Consider the following 24,899-nt stretch of genomic DNA (forward strand, 5'->3'; position numbering starts at 1 on the left):
GGTGCATTGGGGAAGGTGCTAGTGGGCCGGGCTTGTAGGTAGAAATGGACCATTAGGAGGTTGGTGGCAAGCTTAAAGCAGCCTTAGTGGTCATTAGGGGTGTGGTGGAGTTAGGAGTGGAAAAGGTTCTCAATCGGGAGCCTAAGGAGAAAGCCAATGTGGTCTGTTGTGTGGTCTCATCTTCTAACTAGATTGCTGATGAAGATCTTCCTATGAAATGTTCAAAGAGTTGGAAAGCCCTCTGTCAATTCAACCATTAGGAGATTAATACCACAACATGATATAGATATGTGTTCTTTTGGAGATGCAGTTGTCCAGTGCTAGTTTGACTTATGCTCGATGCCATTTCTATATGACTTGGGTTTCCATGCAATTGAGTCATGGAGACTATCTGGGGACATAATTATTGTATGGAGGGTGGACTCAGTGACTATGGATGTCTTCCACAAATATACTCAACAAGTGGTGATTGTAGCTTCTAAAATTAATGAAACTCCTTGGGTCGTATCGAATGTGTATGCTAGCACTAACTATAGGGCACGAAGGTTGTTGTGGTAAGAGTTGTTGGGTTTGTTAGAGCATGGCATCCCTTCTCTGGTTATTGACAGTGCCTAGGAGAAGAGGGGGGCATGCCTTTTATTGATGGTGTGAAGTCCAGGGAGTTCTAGGAGTTCATTAAGGAGGGGGGACTGGTAGATCTGGGGTTCAATGACCCCAGATTTATCTAATGCAATAGTTACTAAAGTGGTGCCGAAGATTGGGAGAGGATTGATAGGACCTTTGCGATGGCCAGTTGGATCTAGATATACCCCAATCATCAGATGTAGTAGTTATCGAGGATTGCTTTTGACCACTACCTTATCTTGATGATGATGGATGCCCACCTCTCTTATCAAAGCCCCTTTCAATTAAAGAAGTTTTGGCTATCCTACCCATGGTCTTAGGATATCATGGGAGGTCTGAAGGCTTTTGGTATGTGATGATGCAGGATATCAGGTGACCTGGAGACTGGAGCTAATGAGGTGGAGCTCCGGCGATGGAACTGAGTTGAGATAGGTGACATCTTTAGGAGGTTGGAGGCCATTAAGGTTGCTATCTCTGAGCTCTAGCAAATAGAGGACTAAAAGGGTGGGTTGACGAACAATGATTTAGTGGAGCTTCGAGGGCAGTTGTTCGTACAGCACTCATTATCAAGGTAGCAGGTGGTTTTGTGGAGATATTAATCAAGGATCCAGTGAATCAAAGAGTAGGATGGGAACATCAATTTCTCTTAACAAGCCATGATTATAAGGGGCATGGGAACCAGATTCGGACAATGAGAGATAATAGTGGTCAGTAGTTGGATAGCAAGATGTTAGATAGAATGTCCTCGACTTCTTCAGATTGAGACAGATGGTAACCTTGGGTTGGGATAGCAAGACATTAGATAGAATGTCCTCAACTTCTTTAGGTTGAGATAGATGACAACCTTGGGTTGGGATGATCTTTTTGCCGCCCCACCTCCCACCAGCCAAATTAGTTAGGAGGAGAACACTAGTTTAATTAAACTAGCATTGGCTGAGGAGGTCAGGCAGGTGATCTGATCCATTATGAAGGACAAAGCTCTTGGGCTTGATGGCTTCCATCCTTTGTTCTTCAGGAGATATTGGCCACTCATCTGGATGGAGGTGGTGGAGGTTGTGTGGGAGTTCTTTGCCATAGGAGGGATGCTAGATGCTTGAAAAAGAAAGTTCATCACTTTGCTTCCAAAGAGGCAGGATGCATCTGAGAGAGTCACTATGGATCTATTAGCTTGTGCACTATCCTATGTAAGGTTTGTACCAAGCTGATGGTCAGAGGATGAAGCCTATCTTGCCTCACCTCATTAGTCTGAAGTAGGAGGTGTTCACTGGTTGGCATAGCATCACTAACAATATCTTACTGATATAGAAGCTCATGCATGATCTTCATCGTATGTTAATCTATCATAGTCTCATAGTAGTTAAGCTCGACATGGAGAGAGAGCTTACAACTACATGAGTTGGCAGTTTTTGAAAGAGGCTATTATAGAATTTGATTTCCATAAATGGTGCATTAGCTAGATCATGGCATGCATCCGTGAATTGATCTTTGCCATTTTGGTCAACAAGACTCCTTCAGACTTCTTGTAGTCAATGCTGGGGCTTCACCAAGGGTGTCCCCTTTCGCACTACCTTTTTATCATTAGTTCTGATATTCTTTCTCGAGCTTTATAAGTTTCTTCCTCGAGGTTGGGCTTTCATCCCTATATGCTGGCTCCAGGACCCAGCCAATATCGTATTTGTTGTTTCTAGATAATTGGCTACTAGTGGGCCACTGAGTATTTGGAATGTCATTGGCTTTATGAGGATCATCAAAGGTTACTGCCTTTCTTTGAGGTAGAAGGTGAACCTTGGCAAGTCAGTTATCCTTTTCAGTCCGAAGATGAAGGCCTATCTAAGATAAGTTATCAAGGATAGATTAGGGATCATGGAGTAGAACAAGACTTGGCACTATCTAGGAATTCTCGTTGCAAGGTGCCGACTAAGGAGGGTCAAGTGTTCTGGAGTGGAGCAAGCAATCCAGGAGTATATAGAGGGTTGGCAAGCTAGAGCCTTATCCATGATGGGTAAGATGACCTTGGTCAGACCCATCCTCAGCTCGATGCTTGTCTACTTCTTATAAATATTGTTATGCCGAAGAACTGCTTGGAAAAATTTGAGCAACATTTTAGGAGATTCATTTGGGGCTTGTAAGGCATACGGATGGTATGCATATTGGCTTGAGATATGGTTTGTCAGTCGATCAGGGATAGAGGTCTCAATATTCAATCACTAGCGGTGAGATGGGAGGTCTTGCTAGCGAGGTACGAGGCTAGGTTTCTCTTGGGACTGGAGAGTTTGTGGAGTAGGATGATGAGGGCTAGATATGGATCTTGGACTTCGAGCATCCATATCCATATGAGTTAGAGTTGTTCCTTTATGTGGAGAGAGAACTAAGGTGGTGGTGTAGGTGAGATTATTGGTAGGGAATAGACATATTATGGATTTTTTGCATTACTGTTGGTTTGCAATGTCTCTCTGAGTAGATGCCTTAGTATTAGACTCGAGGAGATGGCCTACTAGATTTATTCTCAAGAGAGTTGTGAGTTAGGCTTCTAAGATTACCCATTTGACATTGTTGGATTTGACCAGAGGTGCAATCGAGTCAAGCCGAGTTGAATAGCTAGAAGCTTGAGTTTGACTTGACTCTAAATACTGAGACTTGAAACTTAGTTCAAGATTGATCGAACCTTAATATCCCAAGCTCAAACTCAGCTCAATAAAAAATAGACAAAACTTGAGATTGACTTAACTTGATTTGAATATCAACTGAGCCTTACTCGACCTCAAAATCGAATCTTAGCCTACTAATAATATATATATTAATATATATTATAAATAAATATAATATTATTAATAATATATAAATTTGAGTAGGCTCGCGAGCTTTCAAGTTGAGTGTTCTACCACTCAAGCTTGATAATAATTGAATCGAGCCTTAGCTTACTAATGATATATATTAATATATATTATAAATAAATATAAAATTATTTAAAATATATAAATTTAAGTAAATTTTTGAGCTTTTAAGTCGAGTATCCTACTACTCGAGCTCGATAATAACCAAGTTGAGTTGAGCTTAGACTCGAGTCAAGCTCGAGTAGCTTACAAGCAGCTCGACTAGTTTGCACTCCTAGATCTGACCATGAGGGCTTCGAATAATTGGAACTCTCCTTCCACTCATGTAGCGACTAAGAGGATTTCATCACTTCGGAGCCCCCAACCCAACCTACCTCAAGGTCAACTTTGATGGCACTGTGGTTGGTAGCAACAGTAAAGTTGGATTTGTTATTCATGGACTAGATTTTAGACTAGTCGCCACTAGTGGGAGTCATCTCTTTGAGCCCACTGTCCTAAGAGTGAAGTTGTGGGTGGCCTGGGCTGATATCACCTATAAGAGGTTGACATTAGGAGTTAATTTTCTTATCATTGAGAAAGACTCAGCCATGATTAAGTCCCATACAGAGAGGTGAATAGGGCCAGTGATTAGGTCCCATACTTTGTAGCGGAGCATTCAAGTGAGGTAATATGGACTGATCAGGGGATTTTTCCTGAGCCATTTCATGATATTTTATTTTCTAATTTTTTAGTTATATTCACACTAGACTTGTATGAATAGTCCATCTTATCGAAAAAAAATCTAGATCCCAAGCTAGCTTATTAATGAACTAAAAAAAAGATGAAAATACCCTTAATTCTAAAAGGCTATTCATTGTTATTTATCTGTCTGCACAAACAGCAAAGCACTCCATTATCTATAATCCATCCACTTGCACAGATCTTAAAATGCTCTATCCTCCATCATCCATCCATCTACACAGATCTCAAAGTTCTCCATTCTTCATCATTCATCTATTTGCATAGATCTTAAATTGCTCCATCCTTAGTCATTCATTTGTCAATCTATTTTAAAAATGCTCTAGACTCAATCATCCATTGTAAGAACCAGTCCAATTGGACCCGATTCATGGTGAAGTTGGCAAGACCTTGTCGACTTCACCATAAATTTCCAAAAAAAATTGATCGAAATAGGAGAACCTTACGCCTTCACTGATCGTTGACTATGGGTGAAGATAAGGCCGCCGAGTGGATAGATAGGAGTCGTGCATTGATGAGGAATGGCTAGAGTTGTTTGGATGGATTACGTCAACAAACAACTGGACTTATCTGTGGATTGACCAAGCTGATCTCTTCCCCTCTCTTCTTCTTAAATCCCACCACCCCTTAGCTATCCTCCATCGAAACTTCTTTCTTTCCATTCTTCCTCAACTCCGGTAGCCACCAGACTATTGCAATCAAGCTATCGTCACCTGAGAACCCTCCTTCCTCCCTTATTTTCTCTATCTCCTTTGTTCTGGAAGCTTTCGAGCATGATATCCATCGAAATCAACCTTAGCGGCTGCAACCCATCATCACCATGGCCACTGATGAGCCTCCACCCTTCCCTTTCTCCTCTTCTTGGCCCTAGTGTCACCTCTATGGCAGCAAGGGGGAGCAGCCCTCTTCCTTTTCTTTTGGCTATTTGTTGCCGCCGGTCAGACCACTGTCTCTAGCCGCTATCGTGCCACCATCGCTGTTGTGCCACCACCACTGTCGACCCCACCACCTCCTTCTCCCCTCTGCCCTCTCCCTTAGTGAGGCTCTTGTTTGGCTTGGGAAGAGAGAAAGAAAGGAAAGAGGGAAAGAAAGAGAAGAAAGAAAGAGGATGAGAGAAAGAGAGAGAGAGAACAGAAGAAAAAAGGAAGGGAAAAGGGAAAAAAAGAAAAAGTAAAGAAAAGAAAAAAAAGAAGAAAAAAGGGAGAGAGGGAAACCCAATCTGATTGGACTCCAATTATGAATCCATCTCATTGATTGGACTCCAATCTGATTGGATCTAGATTAATTTGAGATATTTAGATTTGTGCTATGATTTGACCCAAATCACGATCTAGACCGAGCATCTCCCTCCCTTCTATATTGATCGAGTCATATCAAATAAATCAGATCTTGACTACTCTTTCCTTTATAGGTGCTAATTAATTAAATTGAGCTTAATTAGTCTATTTTTTTCTTGATTAATGAAATAAATCAGATCCAGAATTTTGATCTACATTAGGAGAAATGTGGATCTAAGGATCAAACCCTAAGTCGAATGCTATGATTTTTGAATTTGATTGATATAAGTCTGTAAGTATTCTTTTATCTTTGAATTTTTAAATTATTTTTATATTTAGAAATCAAATTTTATAAATAAAAATTATTAAAATATTTAGAAATTTTAAGTTTGAAAAGTATGTGTTTATGTATGAAAGATGATTCAAAATGTTGGATCAAACATGATGTCACCTCAGCATAATTACAAATTTGATTGGAGATGAAATTTTTTTTTAATGTTACATATCTTTAGAAACAAGATTATACATGTTTATCCTTGCATGAATTTTGAATAAAATTATTCTCTTATTTATGAAATGATATATGAAAAATTTGATTTGATATTATTATGAAAGTAAGTATGATTATTTGGTTATGATGAAATTATGAGAAAACTCTCTAGTTAGACTATGATATAGATCTAGCTAATGAGACTAATCGTTGGTCATACATCAAAAACTAATTTTTTTTTAGCCTAGTCCGTTGGGGTTGATCGCTGGCACACACTGATGCATCACATGTTTGATTTTAGAACTAATCTCTTTATCTTTTTATGAGGCTAATCGTGACTATGTGAATCAGAGCTAGTTTTCTTCTAGACTTAATCAGTGAAGCTGATCATTGGTACATACTAATAAATTGCATGCTCTGTATTTAAGGGCTAATCTCTTTTGGATCTTATCACGGGATTGATCATGGTCGTAGTCACCAAAGATTGAAAGAGAATTTTAAATCTTATTATCATGCATGACATATTTTGAAAATTAAAATTATGTTGGTTTATACATCTATTATTATCAATTACTATTATTTAAAAAAAAAATTAATTATGCTTGATCTCTCATAGGTATTGATAATTTATTGAGCCTGTAAAGCTCACTCACTCTTTTTTATTTTTTTATTTCAGATCTAGAAGATCCTATGGGGTTTGAGATCTAGTAGTAAGGAGCACAGAATCTTAAAGAATAATTATTTAGTTTATTTTTTGAATAAATATTAATTTTGATTATGTTAATATATTAGTGAATTATAAAATCAAAGGTTTACTATTAATATCACTGTCTGAGTATGATTTGATATAATATTTTTGAATGTGAAGGTAGGCCTTACATATCTTTAAATGTTAGATCCTAAAGACGTGCGGCCGTCTATTACACACGCTCAGCTCAAACCTTGGGCTAGGACATGACAGATTAAGTGGTATCAGAGCTTAGGTTCAAGATCATGAGAATTTAAATTAGTGAGAGTGGGGTAGAATTAGGATTTTGATTGAATATCTGGTAATAATTATTGGTAATAGAAAATCAATAAATTATTTCATAATGTCTGATTTTATGTTGTAGATATAAATTAAGTGTCTTAGAACTTTGCTATAGATAGGTATAGAAGATTCGTATTATTAAAATTCTAGTTAAATGAACCAATCCTAATTCTAGAAAGAATGTCATTGTGATTAAGCAATTGATATATCGAGACATCTTTTAAGTAATATAGATGGGTTGTATTATGTTGTGTTAGCATTGAATTTATTTTAGAAATTTAATATGATGTGATAGCAATCTTGAAATTATTGTAAGTTATTTTGAATTAGAAAACTATAGTTATTTTGTTAATAAAGAGAATAGAAAGAAGGTAATCAAATGATTACTCAAGAATATTACAAGGAAGATTGCTATGATCATGGCAAAATCTAAGTAATGGAAGGATATTTTATTAATGGTAATCAGGAATAATTTCTTTTACCTGATGTTTTGAGTGGATCTTCTAAAGTTGATTCGTTTCTCTAATTCGATGCTATAGCAATTTACAAGATCATGATGGACAAGTTAAAAGTTGATTTTCTCAAATAAGAGAGATTGATTTTAAATTATCTAATTGAATTGTCAAAGTAATCTAGATTTGGCTTGACTCAAATTACATGTTAAAGGTTAATATCTTGATGATACAATGGTACAAATATGATAATTATCTTGAAAAATAATTATGATCTAATGTATTTAAATAACAAATTTTTTGCTTGAATTTATAGAAGTTTAATGTGGGATCATTAAGAAATTTTGGAAAATATTAATCAGAGCTGCGCAGTGGAAGTATGGTGGTTGAGTCATTTAAAATTGATCAAAACTATTGACTATGGTTTGAAATATATTATGATGGAAGATATGAATCTCCTATAAAAGAGATTTTTATTCATAAAAAAAATATAAGTATTATATGGATTGTTAGGCTAGTCATAATGTGACTATATTGGACATGCTAAGGAAAGTTTTGATCACCTTATATCTAAGATTAGTTGATTATTAATTGAATTTGATCTATTTATCAAGTATTTGAATTAATCTAGTATAATTTATTCCCGCCTTATGATCTCAACTTTGATATAGGAATCATGATATCAATACTTTGCCTTCTCAGATTTAATTTTTATAATTCAATTCTAAGATTATTTCTATAATTATGATAGATCATTATTGCTCAATTAAAGTCATTATTACATAATCCTGATCACTTTCATAGTTATCTAATAATTTGATTTTAATCAAGGTAGGCCATTATCTTTTATGGAATCAAAACTTTATCATAATGTTTGTGCCAAATTCATTTCAAGCTCTATTCCAAACATAATTGATTTTAATAATCGATTTGATTTTAATAGTCGATCTTGCTATAAGATGTTTGCATCCAATTGATCTCAACTTAATCTTAAATAAACATGCATTCATATCAAAATAATAATCTTAATCTTAGAATATTGGTTACTTAACTTGTGCTATTCTTATTAGTCTGTATCTCATTCTTAAATATGATTGAAAGCTTTTGATCTGATAATCACACTAATTTTGATTGAGGACAAATGTGATCTTTGATTGTATATCATTGGGACAAAATTCCAAAATTGATGTAGAGGTGCTGAATTAAGAAGTATTCTGGGAAAGAATCTATGCTTTAGTGTCAATATGTTCTTTAGCATTGTGATTGACCTGAGGGGTTGGATTACATATAGGTTTTTTAATAATGTGATTATGTGTTCATTTTGAAAGAAATGCCAGTTCAGAATAAATTGGCATATGTAAATTTTGGGTTAAGCACTTTTAACTTTGGAAGACCTAAATGTCTCAAATTTTAAGGATGAAATTTTGTTTGGGGGGGAATGTGAGAACCGATCCAATTGGACCCGGTCTAGGGTAAAGTTGGCAAGTTGAACCGATTCCGAGTTTTCAAAAAAAAAATTCATTAGACAAGGGGAACGTTATCCCCTAGCCGATTGTCGACTGTAGGAGAAGATAAGGTCGCTGAGCGGCCGAGTAAGAGTTGTGCATCGATGAGGAATAGCTGAGGACCATTTGGATGGGTTATGCCGTCAAATAGCTAGCCTTATCCATTGATTGATTGAGCTTATCCCATCCCCCCATCTTTTTTTTAAATCTCATCGCCCCTTGAGATCCTCCATCGAAACCTCTCCTTTTTCCTTCTTCCTCACCTCCAGCAATCGATCGACTATTTCAATCAAGCTATTGTCACCCAAGAACCCTCCTTCCTCCCTAGTTCTCTCTCTCTCCCCTCTATTTTGGGAGCTTTCAGGAATGATACCCACCAGAATCAGCCTTGCTAGCTATAATTTGTTGCCGCTGCTATCGGTAAGCCTCCACCCTTCCCTTTCTCTTCTTTTTGGCTCTAGTGCCACCTCCACGACAGTAAAGGGGAGTATCCCTCTTCCTTTTCTTTTGGCTATTTATTGTTTCCGATCGGACCACCACTCTTAGTTGCTGTCATGTCACCATCACCGTCAACCCCATCTCCTCCTTCTCCCCTCTACCCTTCCCTTAGTGAGACTCTTGTTTGGCTTGCGAAGAGAGAGAGAGAAAGAAAAGAGGGAAAGGAAGAGAAGAAAGAAAGAGAACAAGAGAGAGAGAGAGGAGAAGAAAAAAGAAGAGAAAAGGGAAAAAAAAAGAAAGAAAAGAAAAAAAGGTGCAGAGAAAAAGCCAATCTCTTGTGAATCCATCTCATTGATCGAACCCCAACCTGATTGGATCTAGATCAATCCAAAATATTTAGATTCGTGCCATGATCTGATCCAAATCACGATCTAGATCAAGCATCTCTCTGCTTTCCATATTGATCGAGTCAAATCAAATAAATCAGATCTTAAGTACTTTTTTTCTTTGTACCTCTATTGATTGATAAAGTTGAACTTAATTAGTCTATTTTTTTCTGGATTAATGAAATAAGTATGATCCAGAATTTTGATCTACATCGAGAGAAGTGTGGATCTACGGATCAGATCGCAAGTTGAAGGCTATAATTTTTGAATCTGATTGATCTAAGACTGTTAGTTTTCTTTTATTTCTGAATTTTTATTATATATTCACATATTTAAAAATTAGATTTTGTATATAAAAATTACTAAAATATTTAAAAATTATAAAAATTTGAAAAGTATATATTTATGCATGAAAATGATTCAAAATATTGGATCAAATATGGTGTCACCTCAGCATGATTATAAATTTGAAAGGAGATGATTTTTTTATTTTAACATTCATGATTTTTGGAAACAAAACTATACATGTTTATTCTTGCATGAATTTTGAATAAAATTGTTCTTTATTTTTGAAAATAAGATGTAAAAAACTTGATTTGATATTATTATGAAAATAAGTATGATTATTTGATTATAATAAAATTATGAGAAAATTTGTTAAGTTAGACTATGATATGGGTCTAGCCAACAGGACTGATCGTTGGTTATACATTAAAAATTAGTTTCTACAGGGCCTAAATGGTTGAGGCTGATCACTAGCACACACTAATATATCGTGTGTTTATTTTCAGAACTAGTCTCTTTGCCTTGTCACGAGACTAATTATGACCATATGAATTAGTGCTAGTTTCTTTTTGGACCTAACTAGTGGAGTTGATCACTTACACACTGGTGGAATGCATGTTTTATATTTAGGATCTAGTCTCTTCTAGGCCTTGTCATAGGGCTGATCATGGATGTGTTATCAAAAATTGAGAAAAGATTTTAAATCTTATTATTATGTATGGCATATTTTGAAAATCAAAATTATTTTGGTTTATGCATCTATTATTGTCAATTACTATTGTTTGAAAAAAAATTAATTATACTTGATTTCTCAGAGATATTGGTAACTTACTAAATCCGTATCTCCTTTCTATTTTTTTTATTTTAGATCCAAAAGATCCTAAGGAGCTTGGGATCGAACAGTGAGGAATATAAGATCTTAGAAGATATTTGCTTAATTTATTTTTAAATATATATTAATCTTGATTATGTTGAGACATTGATGAACTATAAAATTAGAAGATTACTTTTACTATCACTATCTGAGTATAATTTGATATAATATTTTTGAATATGAAGATAGGCCTTGCATATTTTTAGGAGTTAAATTCTAAGGACGTGGGGCCATCTGTCGTGCACTTGGCTTGGGCCTTGGATTGGTGCGTGACATCCATCCGCATGCACAGATCTCAAAGAGCTTCCTTCTTTGTCCATCATCCACCTTCACAAATCTCAAAGCGCTTAATCTGCATCCATTTGCCTACATAAATCTCAGAATACTTCATCCTTTATCATCTATTTGCCCATACAAATCTCAAAGCTTTCTATTCTCTATTATCCACCTGATTGTGCAGATCTTAAAGTACTATATCCTCTATCATTCATCGATTTGCATAAATTTTAAAGCACTCCATTCTCTATCATTCATCCATTTGTATAAATCTTAAAGTAGTCCATCCTATATCATTCATCCACTTGCACAGATCTCAACACACTTATCTTCTGTCATTCATCAACTTATATAGATCTCATCAAAGCGCTCCATCCTCTATCACTTATCTGCCTACATGGATTTCGAGGTGTTCTATCCTTTGTCATTCATTTGCTTGTACAAATCTAAAAATGATCTATATATCCATCATCCATCCATGTACATAAATCTTAAAGTATGCCATCCTTTATCATCCATCCATCTATATAGATCTCAAAAGCACTTTATCTACTATCAGTCATCTACCTATAGAGATCTCAAAACATCCAATTTTTATTATTCATCTACTTGCACAGATCTCAAAGTACTCTATTCTCTATCATTATCCATTTGTATGGATCTTAAAGTGCACAATCCTTTGTCATCCATCCATCTACATAGATTAAAGCTCCATCCATTGTTATTTATCCTTTGGCACAGATCTCAAAGTGCTATTCCTTCCCTTTATTTCAATTTCTACCAAAATAAGTGCCCGTTACTAGGTTAATGGAAAAGGCAATTCTAAAATTTTACAAAAAAAAATAGTTATCATATAATCCTCACGTGATAATATTTTGTAATAATGATAGATGGTTGGACCATATTGCAATAAATTTATCTTATGTTTGGTTAAGGTTATGAGAGAGATGATGGATAAGGTTGAAAAGATGGATGACCTTCGTCTGCTATTTGGTTCAAAAAATTTAGGAAGAATGGATGACAAGAAGGGATTGTTTATTTATCTTAATCTACCAATTTACATCATCCTAATTTGAGAGGATGCAAGAAAAGATGGATGGAGCATACAAGGGTGGTACTCTATATTGGTAACATTACTCTTCATTAATTTTTTGACAAAATTATAACACTTCTTCACTCTTTCATTTATTTTATTTATGTATTATTAGTTTATCTATACTATTAATTCTGTATTATTAAATTTTATTAACAATTATTTTAACTTTAATACATAATATGCATAATTATAAGCAAATAATTTGAATTATCTTCTTTTTTATTTATATTTACTATTTTTAGTTAGCTATTTGTATAAAATCAATTAAATATTTAAATTAAATTATAAAATAATTAGTCATTTATATAATTAATATATAAATTAATTAATTAATTTATAATTAATTTATAAAAAATATTAATTAAATTAAATTAAAATTAAAATTAAATATTTATTTATTTATATAATTATAAATAATAAAGATTATAAGTTTATATCATGCTACTTCTTTAGTATAAATAAGTATTATATATTATTAATAATAATATTTTTTATTAAAAAATAGTCTAGTAAAATATGATATAAATATTATCTATTCTCTTTTTCATTCTTTTTATATCAAATAGAGAAGAAATTATTTTCATCCATCCTTCTATATTCTACCAAATACATGAGAAGATAGATGGAAGATGTATCCATCTTTTTTCTCATCCATCCTTCTATTTTTATCCAACCTTCCTGCAATCCATCATTTATACCAAACAATAGATAAGTTTTGATAGTTAATTGATATTTTTAAAATTTTTGAGATTCAAGTATAAATTGCTCAAATTTTAAAGGGATATCACCATAATTTTATCTTAAATTTAATGATCATTAAAAAATTAAATAATAAATTTAAACCTATTGCTGGACTTTATAAGTTAGTCCTGCTCAACCACATATCACAATACGTGCTCCTCTCATTACCACTTCCTCTTTTGTTTTTTCACTCCCCATGACTTAGTTTGTTGGATTTCGTAATTTTCTTTTTTTTATAAGCATGAATCCTTGGTGCCACTGTGCATTTGTGAACCGTTACCAATCAACAGTTAGACGGCAATCAAATAAGGCAGTCCATGAGTATGTATAGTATTATATATGGCACATATTATCTAATGGTCATTTTTTTGTCGATGTATGTCCATCATTTTTATTTTTTTACAATATTAGTCGAGGATCCGTGTGTTGTGTCTGACCGGATATACGAATATAATTTTTCTTCTAGATCTGATCAGATTAAAAAAAAATTATATATAAATAATAAAATAATATTCATTCAAATTTTTAAAATTACTTTATATTCTCAACTATCTATATAAATAGATTTTAATTAAAAAAATATAAAAATATTATATATTAATAATATAATTTAATATGAAAAGATGTTTTTTTTTTTCAAATAGTACAACAAAATTTATTTGAAAAATTAAGTTGATAATATTTTAATATTTTTTTATAAAATATTATTATTATTATTATTATTATTATTATGATATATATAGAGAGAGACGATGTGTAATAAGCAGCGTTGAAGGTCTATTTTAGCCGAGATGGATATATGTGTCTTTTCCTTTTCCTTTTGTGTGCATTATGGGTCAAACAAATATTTTAGTGGCTACATCCGCCACCACTAAAGATTCGACATGCTGTGGAAGCACAGACGAGGCCTGCTAGTTGATTTCCTTCCCTTGGAAGGTAAGTAATGGAGCCGAGATGGACAAGCCAGCCGTCAGAGCCGAGCCATATGTGAGATTTTTTTGAAGGGAACGAGGGTGGCAGCAGTGGCATTGATAGCATGATACGTCAAGATGGTTACCGAACTAACACGTGTAAATCCTTCACAGACTATGGCATATTTTGGATATATAGTTCTATGAAATTGAGGACAACATAAACATTGGTTCTGAAAATAATATAAATTGTGACCCTGACATAGAACAACCTTGCTATAATATATCAATACTCAAAACTCTCACTAATAACCCAAATGATCTAACTAACAATTACTTGTAATATAGGTAACTCATCACTCAGTTTCAAATAGGATGCCCCAGCATCATTCCATGATTCCTATAAACACGGTTTCAAATCAACGAAAATATTCATAATTATGTGATATAAGGAGAGGAATAAATTCTATCTTTGAACTATCCACGATCATGATTCTTTTATGTGATGGGGCAAAAAAAAGTTCATATTTCTCAAAGATAGAAGCTTTCGAGTGATGGTGCTTCTCAAAGATCAATGTAGCATGGCAATTGAAGGATGGAGGTTGCAGGTCAAAGATTGGAGATCATCCATTAAAAGTTGGAGGTGCGGATCAAAGCTTGGAGCTCAGAGTTTGGAAGTTGCAAATCAGGTTGCAGCTTATTAATCAAGGATGGAGCTCATTGATAATCGGAAGTCGAAGGTCATGGATCAGAGGTTGGAGCTCTTCAATCGAAGGCCAAAGGTTGCAAATTGAGGCAGGAACTTGTTGATCGAAGGTTAGAGATCATGGATTAGGATCGAAACTCATTGATCAACCGCCAAAAGCATCAATCAGGATGGAAAATCAACGATTAAAGGCTAAAGGTCATAGGTCATGGCCAAAGATAAGAAGACTTTCTTTTCACATAGTGCTAGCTGAGTAGATGAGAACACTTCTCCTCACGGTTAATGAGTAAAATTAGCCTTCTTTTCTTTTCGCAGGTACAATCAAAGGTCATAGATGCTCATGAGCTCCAACCTTGGCTTTTCGGCGTACACTTTTCGGAAACTAACAAAATTGTGTACAATAATAAGTAGGGGAAAAAAAATGAAGAAAGATGAAAGCTTGGCTGTGTATAAGAAATAAACAGTCATCGAAATAGAAAGAAGTGTGCTATAAGCTATGGAAAAGGACAAGAAAGACATAGAATAGAACTTGCCGAGAATGCTAATGAGATTAATATCATTGTTTAACTTTTATCCAGGCCTTTTACCTCATTTTAGGATTTATTGAAAGTTCAAAGAAAAGAAGAGTTTTGGTTCCTCCTGGTGGCCTGCAGTTGTGGACCCACCACATGGTGATTTTTTGGCTTGTCGGTCTAAATACACACTTCTCCTCAACCATTTCTCACTCTTATTCACAAAATGATAGCCTAGCTTGGATACAAAAATTAATAGCCTCACTCTTATCAGAACCCTTCCTATTTATAGCCATCCAAAGATTACCATTGGTGTCCTTTGAATAAGACATTATGGTTGGGTTGTGTCTGTTGGAACATACACACCTCTTTAAGTTTGAATCAAATGGACACAATAATCTTTTGAGTTTGAATTTAATTCAATTTTTTTTTTAAATTTTTTATTTATTTTTCCCTCTTCTTTGAGTGGCAAACGTCTGCCACTTTTGAGAATTTTACTCCATCATGTGACCCATACAGTAAATATGTGATCACTATAAAATACCAACACAAACATCAAGAGAATCTTTTTTTTGATGGAAGAAACTTCAAGCAATACAGTAGATGTAATAGGACCATGCGATTGTTTGACTGAGACAATCGGAATAAATGTAACCACGGGCCTTTGTTCTTTTGCTCTTCGGTGGCCCCGCTCCTACCGCACTCCACCACTTCATGTCTCTAACCCACCCTTGTATCCTCTATCATTTCATATCCTCCGCGAAGCGATGCATGGTGATGTCTTTGGTCATCTTTTCTTCAATTTTTTTCCTTTTAAAATACTTCTTGTGGTACAAAGAAGTATTGTTCCTTGCATACTACTCACATCTGCTACGCATCATGGGCTTTTCAATTTCATCCTGTTAGAGTTATGATCTACATAGCTCCACATGGCCCCAACTCATGGATCCAACCAGGTCCTACTTAGATTTCCAAGATCTGGAGTGATGTGATTTGTGACTATAGTGTTTGGATACCAAGTAGCTTACTGTGACACTGACGAGAAATTGGCAGTTGGGGAGTGAAATTGAGAATTGGCGTCAGATTACTGGTTCATTGGATTTTGTCTCGAGGGTTCATAGCATCTCTTGCATCTATGAGTAGTGTGGTTGTGGTAGGCACAAATCTCATAGGCACTACAAAAAAAAAAAAAGAAGTTTTTTTGTGGTAAAATATTTTATCATAAAAAATTTATTTTTTGTCACTAAAATTTTTTATGACGAAAAAAATTCATCACAGAATTGTTGCTAAAATCCCGTGGCAATAAGTCATGACTAATTTTTTGCGACAAAACTTATTTTGCCGCGAAAAATATATTTTTTGCAACAAAATAGTATTTGTCAAAAAAAAACATCACCTAATGATAAATATTTTGTCATAAAAAGATACAAATTTTTGCCATAAAAAATATTTTTTATCGCTAAAAAGAGCAAGATTTTATTTCATATGCATTATTAAATAACAAAATCTTTTTGACACTAAAAATCTAGTTTTATGACAAAATATTTTATCGCTAAAATTTTTGCTTTGCGACAAAATATTTTACTACAATAGATTGTTGAGTATAAATTTTATGTACCAAAATATTTTTGTCACTAAAAGTTGAATATTGCGACAAAATATTTTTATTACAATAGAATTTTTAGTACAATAGATATATACTTTAAGCGATAAAATATTTTGTGACCAAAAAATAGTTTTAATGATAAAATATTTTGTCACAAAAAATTAATTTGTAATTTAGAAATAATTTTTAGTGACAAAATTTGTTGTCACAAAAAATTAACATACCAATAAAAATTTTTAGTGATAAAATATATTGTTACAAAAGAATTAACCTACCATTAGTGATAAACTTTGTTGCCACAAAAAGTTAATCTCCCATTAAAAAATACTTCTTAGTGATAAAATTTATTGTCACAAATAGTTAACCTACCATTAGTGGCAAAATTTATTATCACAAAAAAATTAACTTACTATTTTTTCTTCAAATAAACAAATAAAATGTACTAAAATTCAAATTACTTAACCTGTTTATAATAATTCAAATATCCTTCAAATACAGGATTCCTACATGTTTCTCCATGTATCATTTTTACAATAAAATTTTATAAATAAAATAATAAGTCTCATACATCACCCATAAAGATATAAAATACCCAAGCCTTAGGTAACAATAAAACCACAAAGCTTCCACATAGTCGTATAAAGATTCCTATATATTTCTCCATGCATCATCTTCACAACAAAAGTTCATGAACAAAATGATAAATCTAATACATCACCCACAAACTTATAAAGTGCCCAAGTCTTAAGTAGCAATCACAAAATCATAAAGTTTCCACAAAGCTCCAATGTGAGTCAATTCCCTTCTAAACCATAATAGCCATCAAGCTTCCACGAAGCTCCCATGTAGATCAATTTCCTTCTTAACAACCTACAATATAAAAAATAAATAAATTCAAAAAATTAGAACAATATAAGCATACATGTAAAATTTAAAAATCTTTAAGCATGCATATAAGATATTTTATGTTAATTTATATGAAATTATTATAAATATTAAATAACCATAATAAAATAACAATGACCACCACCACCACAACTACTACCACTATAATTATTCCATAACTATCCAGCAATCACAAGTAATACAATATATAGTCATGCTAATACATCTATCTATTCAAAAATATTACAATGACAACCATTATACTACAAGCACTACCATCATAATCATTTCATAACTATCTAAATAACCATAAGTAATGCAATGTATAGCTACGCTAATATATTTATCTATTCAAAAATATCCATAAGTAACAACTATCACCGCAACTACTACCATCATAACCATTCCATAACTATCCAAGTAACCATAAGTAATACAATATATAGCCATGCTAATCATCTATCTATTCAAAAATATAACAATGACAATCATGACCACCTATAACCATTTCATAACCATCCAACCACCACTATAACAACCACATTAAGTTTCAATTTTCAAATCACCATCACAAACAATCAACAATTATAATAATTAAATTATTACAATTAAGAGATAGTAAATAAGTAACTTTACCATTAGAAAAGTAGTCTATTAAGCTTGATTGTGGTGCATCTCTCTCATTAATTACTGCAATTCTTTTATTTAATCTTTATAAGTCTTTATTTTTTCTTTATATGTGGCAATCTTCTCGTTGGTTCTTTCTAATTGAGATTTAGTAGTAGAAAGTCGATATCTGAGCTCATTATCATGTAAACTTGATATGTAGGATGAACTTGAACTTCTAACTTTAATGTCATGTCCCATCCCTCTCAAATATCCTGACTTCTTACCAAACACATAAATCGAAATCTGATTTTCTGACCTTTGATCTACCTCTTCCTCTGAAGGTTGCTGTCTTAATTCAATTATTTCATTCTATGAAGTTTTCAAAGATAATTTAGATCTTAAGATAATTTTTTTCATAAATAAAAAATATAAGAAGAGTACACTTATACTTACAAATTCTAATTAAACAATGTTATTAATAAATTCTTAACCACCCTTCTTTATGTGTATATCCTTGAAGAGATCAATCATACTTAGATTATCCTTGTAAAGTTAGATTAAAAAAATTAAACAATTTATTGATCTTAATGTATATTAAATATTTCAAAAATATAAAAAATATTAAAAATATTATATTATCATTTTTGAAGTCAACTAAGAAAGATCCTAGAGTCTGAAGTATGACTGTATGGGAGCTGCGAACGATTGCTTGAGTTTGTTTGTGATCATTTCTATAATAATAAGTAAAAAATTAAATAAAAATATAAAAAATATGTAAATATATTTTATCATATGAGTTATTACCTTAAAGTCATCATCCTCTATCCGATCACATACTGAAAGTCAATCTTCCAATCCAACTTTTGGGTGTGGAGATTTTTCTCGTGGATTATACCTTTTCCTATTAGCTTTTTGTATTTTTTATTGAGTGTGTTCCTCTAATGCCTATAATAGATTTGGAATATTTTGTAAATATATTCCTTCATATGTGAAGCTGGCCAATCCATAATTTCAAACCATCTCTGAAATAATTAATGATCACTGCAAGAGAATAAGATTTTTACGATAAAATTATTTACTATAAATATTTTTAGTATATTTTTATGATGAAAAAATATTTTTATCATAAATAATATATTATTTACGATGAAAAATATTTTTCTTCACAAATAATAGAGTAGTTGCGATGAAAATATATTTTCATCATAAATACAGCTTATTTGCAATAAAAAATTTTCATCACAAATAATCAATAAAAAATTATTTTTTTTAAAAAAATAAATGATAGATTATTTACGATAAGAATTTTTTTATCGTAAATAAGTTCATACTTATGATGAAAATTTATTTTTCATCATAAATATTAAATTATTTTTGATGAAAAATTTTTATCATAAATAATCGATAAAAAATTAAAAATTTTAAAAAAATAAATGACAGATTATTTACGATGAAAATATTTTATCATAAATAATAATATATTTATGATAAAAAATTTATTTCCATCATAAATACTAATTTATTTGTAATGAAAATTTTTCATCCAAATAATCAATGAAAAATTAAAAATTTTAAAAAAATAAATGACAGATTATTTGTGATAAAATTTTTTTCTGTCGATTTTTATCCCTTTATTGTACTAATATTCTCATCAACCAGCCGTAAAGCCCAGACTTGGAACTCTCCAAACTTCTTCTTTCACTCATCTCGTTCATCTCTTACCTTTTTTTTTTTGTACTAACTCCCAAATTTTAAGGGTTCTTGGACCGTCAAGCTTACTCAAAAAAAAAAAATATTGATTCGAGCACGATAAAAATCAAGGAGGATGAATTGTTGATGGATGCTATATTTTCATCACTAATACCTAATTATTTATGATAAAAAATTTTGGATCGATCTAATCAAATTGATTTGGATTGGATCATAGATCAACCCAACTCATTGGCACTTTGAAAATCATGAGCATTGAATAGCATGCATCCTATACTGCATCGAACAATGTGCATGCCGCTCCGCATTGAACGTTCTGAAAACTGTGAAAATTTTTGTACTCTCTGCATCACATCGGAGTTCTCATTGTCCCCATTCGCAATCATAATATAGGTGGTATGCATCTGCAGGAAGTATTTACGGCATAAAAATATTTTTTGTTGCTAATTTTTTGGTTAAATTTTTTTAGAAAAAAAAATTTAAGAGAAAAAAATTTTTTTGTCAAAAATTATTAGTGATGGAAACATATTTTCATTACTAATAATGTGTTGATCCTATGATTGATTTTGATAATTACAAAATATTGGATAATTATGGTACTAATTATGTGTTCATGAGTGAATATAGGATTTTCTATATGCATAAAATAAAAAAATTATTTATAGAAGAAATCCTCTCAAAAGAATGATGATTAATGATCAAATAAGACTCAACAAGAAGTTTTTGAAAGCCTAAATACTGTGAAAGACAATAAAAATCAAGGTGAAAGAAGTCCTCAAAAGTTGAAGTCAAAAAGTCACTTATGTAGAAAAATATGTAAAAATTTTCAGTATGTTGTCATCTGAGTCGACTCAAATTTTATCTAAGTCGACTCAAGTTGAAACAATGAAGAAAAATAGTTTTAACATGCAAAAATTTCAGCACACCTTCGAGTTGACACAAAGATTATTCAAGTCGACTCAAATGCAGAATGGCAGAAAAGTAATTTTTCAGAACAGAAAATTCAATGGATCGAGCGGCAACATGAGTTAAAATTGCAGAAAAAGAAAAAGAGCAGTATTTTTGAGAAAAAAACTCAAGCGGAGTTGCAGGCAGCTTGAGTCAACTCAAATCCTATCTGAGTCGACTCGAATCCTAACAGCTAGTTCTACAGAAATTTAGATTGAATTCCCAATGGTTAGTTTTTATCTCTAACGGCTAGTTCAACCCTTCCAACAGCCAATTCTCCAGCCAACTCCAAGCATATTAAGAGCTAGATAATCAATTGAAAAGATAGCTAAGAGAATTTAAAAGAGAAATCATTGTTTCTTGAAGAAAATATTGAATATCCTTGAGAAAGAAAAAAAAGAGAGAAATTAAGTATACAGAATTGAGAGCCTTCAAAGAGAAATCTTCACCACCATCAGTTATATCCTCTCAAATATCAAGAAGAGAAGTTGAAGTATCAAAAGAGCAACTCATCATCAACTTCTTTCGAACTTTCAAGAGTTTATTCTTTTTTATTTATTCTAAAATTCATATATTATATTTTATTTTCATTACAAGCTTCTTTGGAAAAAAGAAACTTCGGGATTAGGCTCATCCAAGCCCGAAATTGGATATTATAGGTTTTGATTTGTGAGCCTAAAAAATCAACTAGATTGATAGGGAGCCCAAAAAATTATTGGTGTAAGGCTATGGTTAGTGATTCTAAAAAATCAACTAGAATTTTCAAGAAGATTATAGTAGAATTTTCAAGGAGAACTTGAAAAGTGGATGTAGGTGTGGGTTGTACTGAACCACTATAAATCTTTGTGTGTTTGTATTGTGCTTTTGCTTCTTATTTTATTTATTTTATTATTTATTTAACTTTGATTTATCTCTTGCATAGTCTTAATTATCTCTTGATTTTACTATTGCTTATATTTTATACACATCTCAACTACATATATAACTTAGTTTAAATTGAAGTACATATTTGTTTAAAAGTTAATTTAGTTAAATTTTTTTAAAGAATCCAATTTATCCTCCTCTTGGGTTGTTACCTTTCTAGACAACAAGCGGTATTAGAGCAGGTACTCTATTATTTGTTATTGACCTAACGTCTAGAGTTAAAAATTATGACAACCTACATAAAATTATTGTTTAATGAAAGATATTCTATAAATAGAACCCCACTATTTAATAGATCAAATTATATCTATTGAAAAGCTAGGATAAAAATTTTCATACAAGTACGTGATTATAATTTATGAAAAATTATAGTCAATGGCCTATACACACCTTATGCATTAATTGAGCATGATAAAGAAAAGATTCAACTAAATGCTAAGACCATGAATATACTTTATTGTTCATTGGACATAAATATATTTAATATAATTTTTTCATATATTTCAGTTAAACAAGTGTGGAAGAAATTGGAAAAAACTTATAAGAGAGTAAATCAATAAATCAAAAAGAAGAATCAAGCTTTCAAGAAGAAAAAGAAGTTCATCCCAACCTATGCCTCATGGCCCATGAGGATGGAAAGAAAAAGAAGAAGAAGAAACAAAAGAAAAGAAAAAGTATTGATTAGGAGGGAGCAAGGCATAAAAAAGAAAAATAAGAAAGAGGAATAAGGTATCACCGATCTTTGCCTTAGGCTAATGATAATGAGATAAATCTTGAAAATTTTTTTATATTTATATTTGATGAATTATATGAAGCCTTCAATGATCTAATGGATGAATATAAAAAGTTAAGGCTGAAAAATAAGGAGCTTAAAAGCTCAAATATATCTTTATTTGAAGAAAAGAATAAGATTTTGATGGAAAAAGATAACCTTTTGAAAGAAAAGAAAATGTTGGATGGAGAAAAGAATAAGTTTGTAATTGAAAAAGATGAATTATTGAAGAAAAAAAATATTTGATTGAAGAAAATGAAAGATTATCAAAATTTGAAAAATCTCTTATGGAAAAAAATGCTAAACTAAGAAAAGAGATTGAAATATTGAAATCAATTGCCAAAAAATTTACATTTAGTTTTGAAAATCTTCAATCAATGATGAAAAATCAAAAATCTATTTTTCACAAGCTAAAATTAGTTTGAACTCTTTGAGAAAATAAAAAATAGTCAAAAATACATTTTCAAAAGCTTCATACAAAAATCATTCGATAGTTTGTTTCAAATGTAACAAAATAGGGAATAAAATTTTAGAATGTAATATCAAAAAAAATGATCATATTTTGATAAAACAAATTTGGTTTTTAAAAAGAATCATATGCTCTAACCCCAATGAATCTAGGATGATTTGGGTATTAAAAATTAAAAAATAATTTTTGCAGATATGCCAAGCATCCAAGGGTATGAAAAGAATCAATTCTTAGACATGGTTGTTTTGGATGGATGGGTGATGATATTTGGTAAAGGCTAAACTTATTCTCGCATTATACCATCTTGATTATTGAATTTACTTAGGTTAAATGCTTGATTTTAATAATTTATCTATGCTTATAATGATCACACTCCATAATTTGATTTGCAATGATTTTGCTCTAATGCTTGAATGCGTTGGTCACTATACATTTTATACTATGCATTGCATAATGTCTTGTGAGCATAATTCTTTTTAATTTAATAAGTTTTCTTAGTTCTCCATATTATGCTGTCTTAGGGAACTTAAATTGAAAATGAATTTGATTATATAAGAAATCATTTATGTGCAAATCTTACTAATTAAATTTTAACATTTTCATTAGATATCTAATTCTCAAAATTTATGAAAAATTGCATGAACTAAGAACATCAAGATAAGATATATAGTCATTAAAGATTATGTACTTGATGTTGTTAATTTGCATAGCATCTTAGCTTGACCCTTAAGGATTTGCAAAATTCCTTAGTTGAACCAAAATTCATAGAGCTATTATCTAGTATCCCCTTGGTTGATCTCATTTGAATTGACTGATTATTATATCCCTAATTGATTAATTTTTGATTCTCCAAATTGATTTATAAACTCTAATTCCAATATCATTTTTGATCATTGAATTGATTTACCATTAATTCTAATTCAATTTGACTATATTCTCTTTGAATCAAAATTCTTTGAACTACTTTCTGCATCAAAGAGTCGACTCTTAGACTAGAGGAGTTGACTCATGAATTTTTCAAGAAAAATTATTTAGTAAAGAGTCGACCCCTCATCAAAAATTGACTCAAGTTTAACAGAAGTCGACCCCTATGTTTGGGATGGATTTCTCAAGTAAAAATATCCCAAGATTCTATCATTCTATTTTTAATTTTTTTGAGCCATAATTTCTTTCAAATCCCTCTCCCATCAAAATTGGACCTTTATTTTCATTTCCACCCTATCCTTGTGGTCCTTATTTTTCAATGACACCTCGTAAGCAATTAGCACAAAGGAAGAGAAAGTCCGATATAGAAATTTAAAAAATTTAGAGTTTTTTCAAATTATTCTTCCATGCAAGAAAGAAGGACCAAGCATCAAAATAATCTTTGAGTTTCTAGAGCAAGAAAAAATTTTAATTGGATAGAAAATTAAAAGACTGGGCTAAAAAATTTTATATTCTTTTGATCTATCCGAACTCAGTTCAAGAATTCTTTAGAAACATAAAGCTTGGGATTAAAAATTTAGACTCATAATTTTGAAGTATCTATATTGTGTTGGATGATATAAGATTAGCTCGAATACTAAGGATATTACTGATGGCCTGAAAATTTATCTACTAGGATTTGCTCCCCTATCCTAGATTAGTGAGAGAATTTTATGGTTGTATTAAAATGAGAGTTGAAAGTCTAATTTTCAAAGTAAAAAACAAGCAAATTGAGATGGATGTTGATAATATTGGACATATGCTAGGAGCACCTTGGATTGTCCAAGTAGTGATATATTTGAAATTTATGTTGATTTGAGATGATGTCGAGGGTATT

The sequence above is a fragment of the Elaeis guineensis genome, chromosome 11 (genome assembly GCF_000442705.2).
Source record: "Elaeis guineensis isolate ETL-2024a chromosome 11, EG11, whole genome shotgun sequence".
NCBI lineage: Eukaryota > Viridiplantae > Streptophyta > Magnoliopsida > Arecales > Arecaceae > Elaeis > Elaeis guineensis.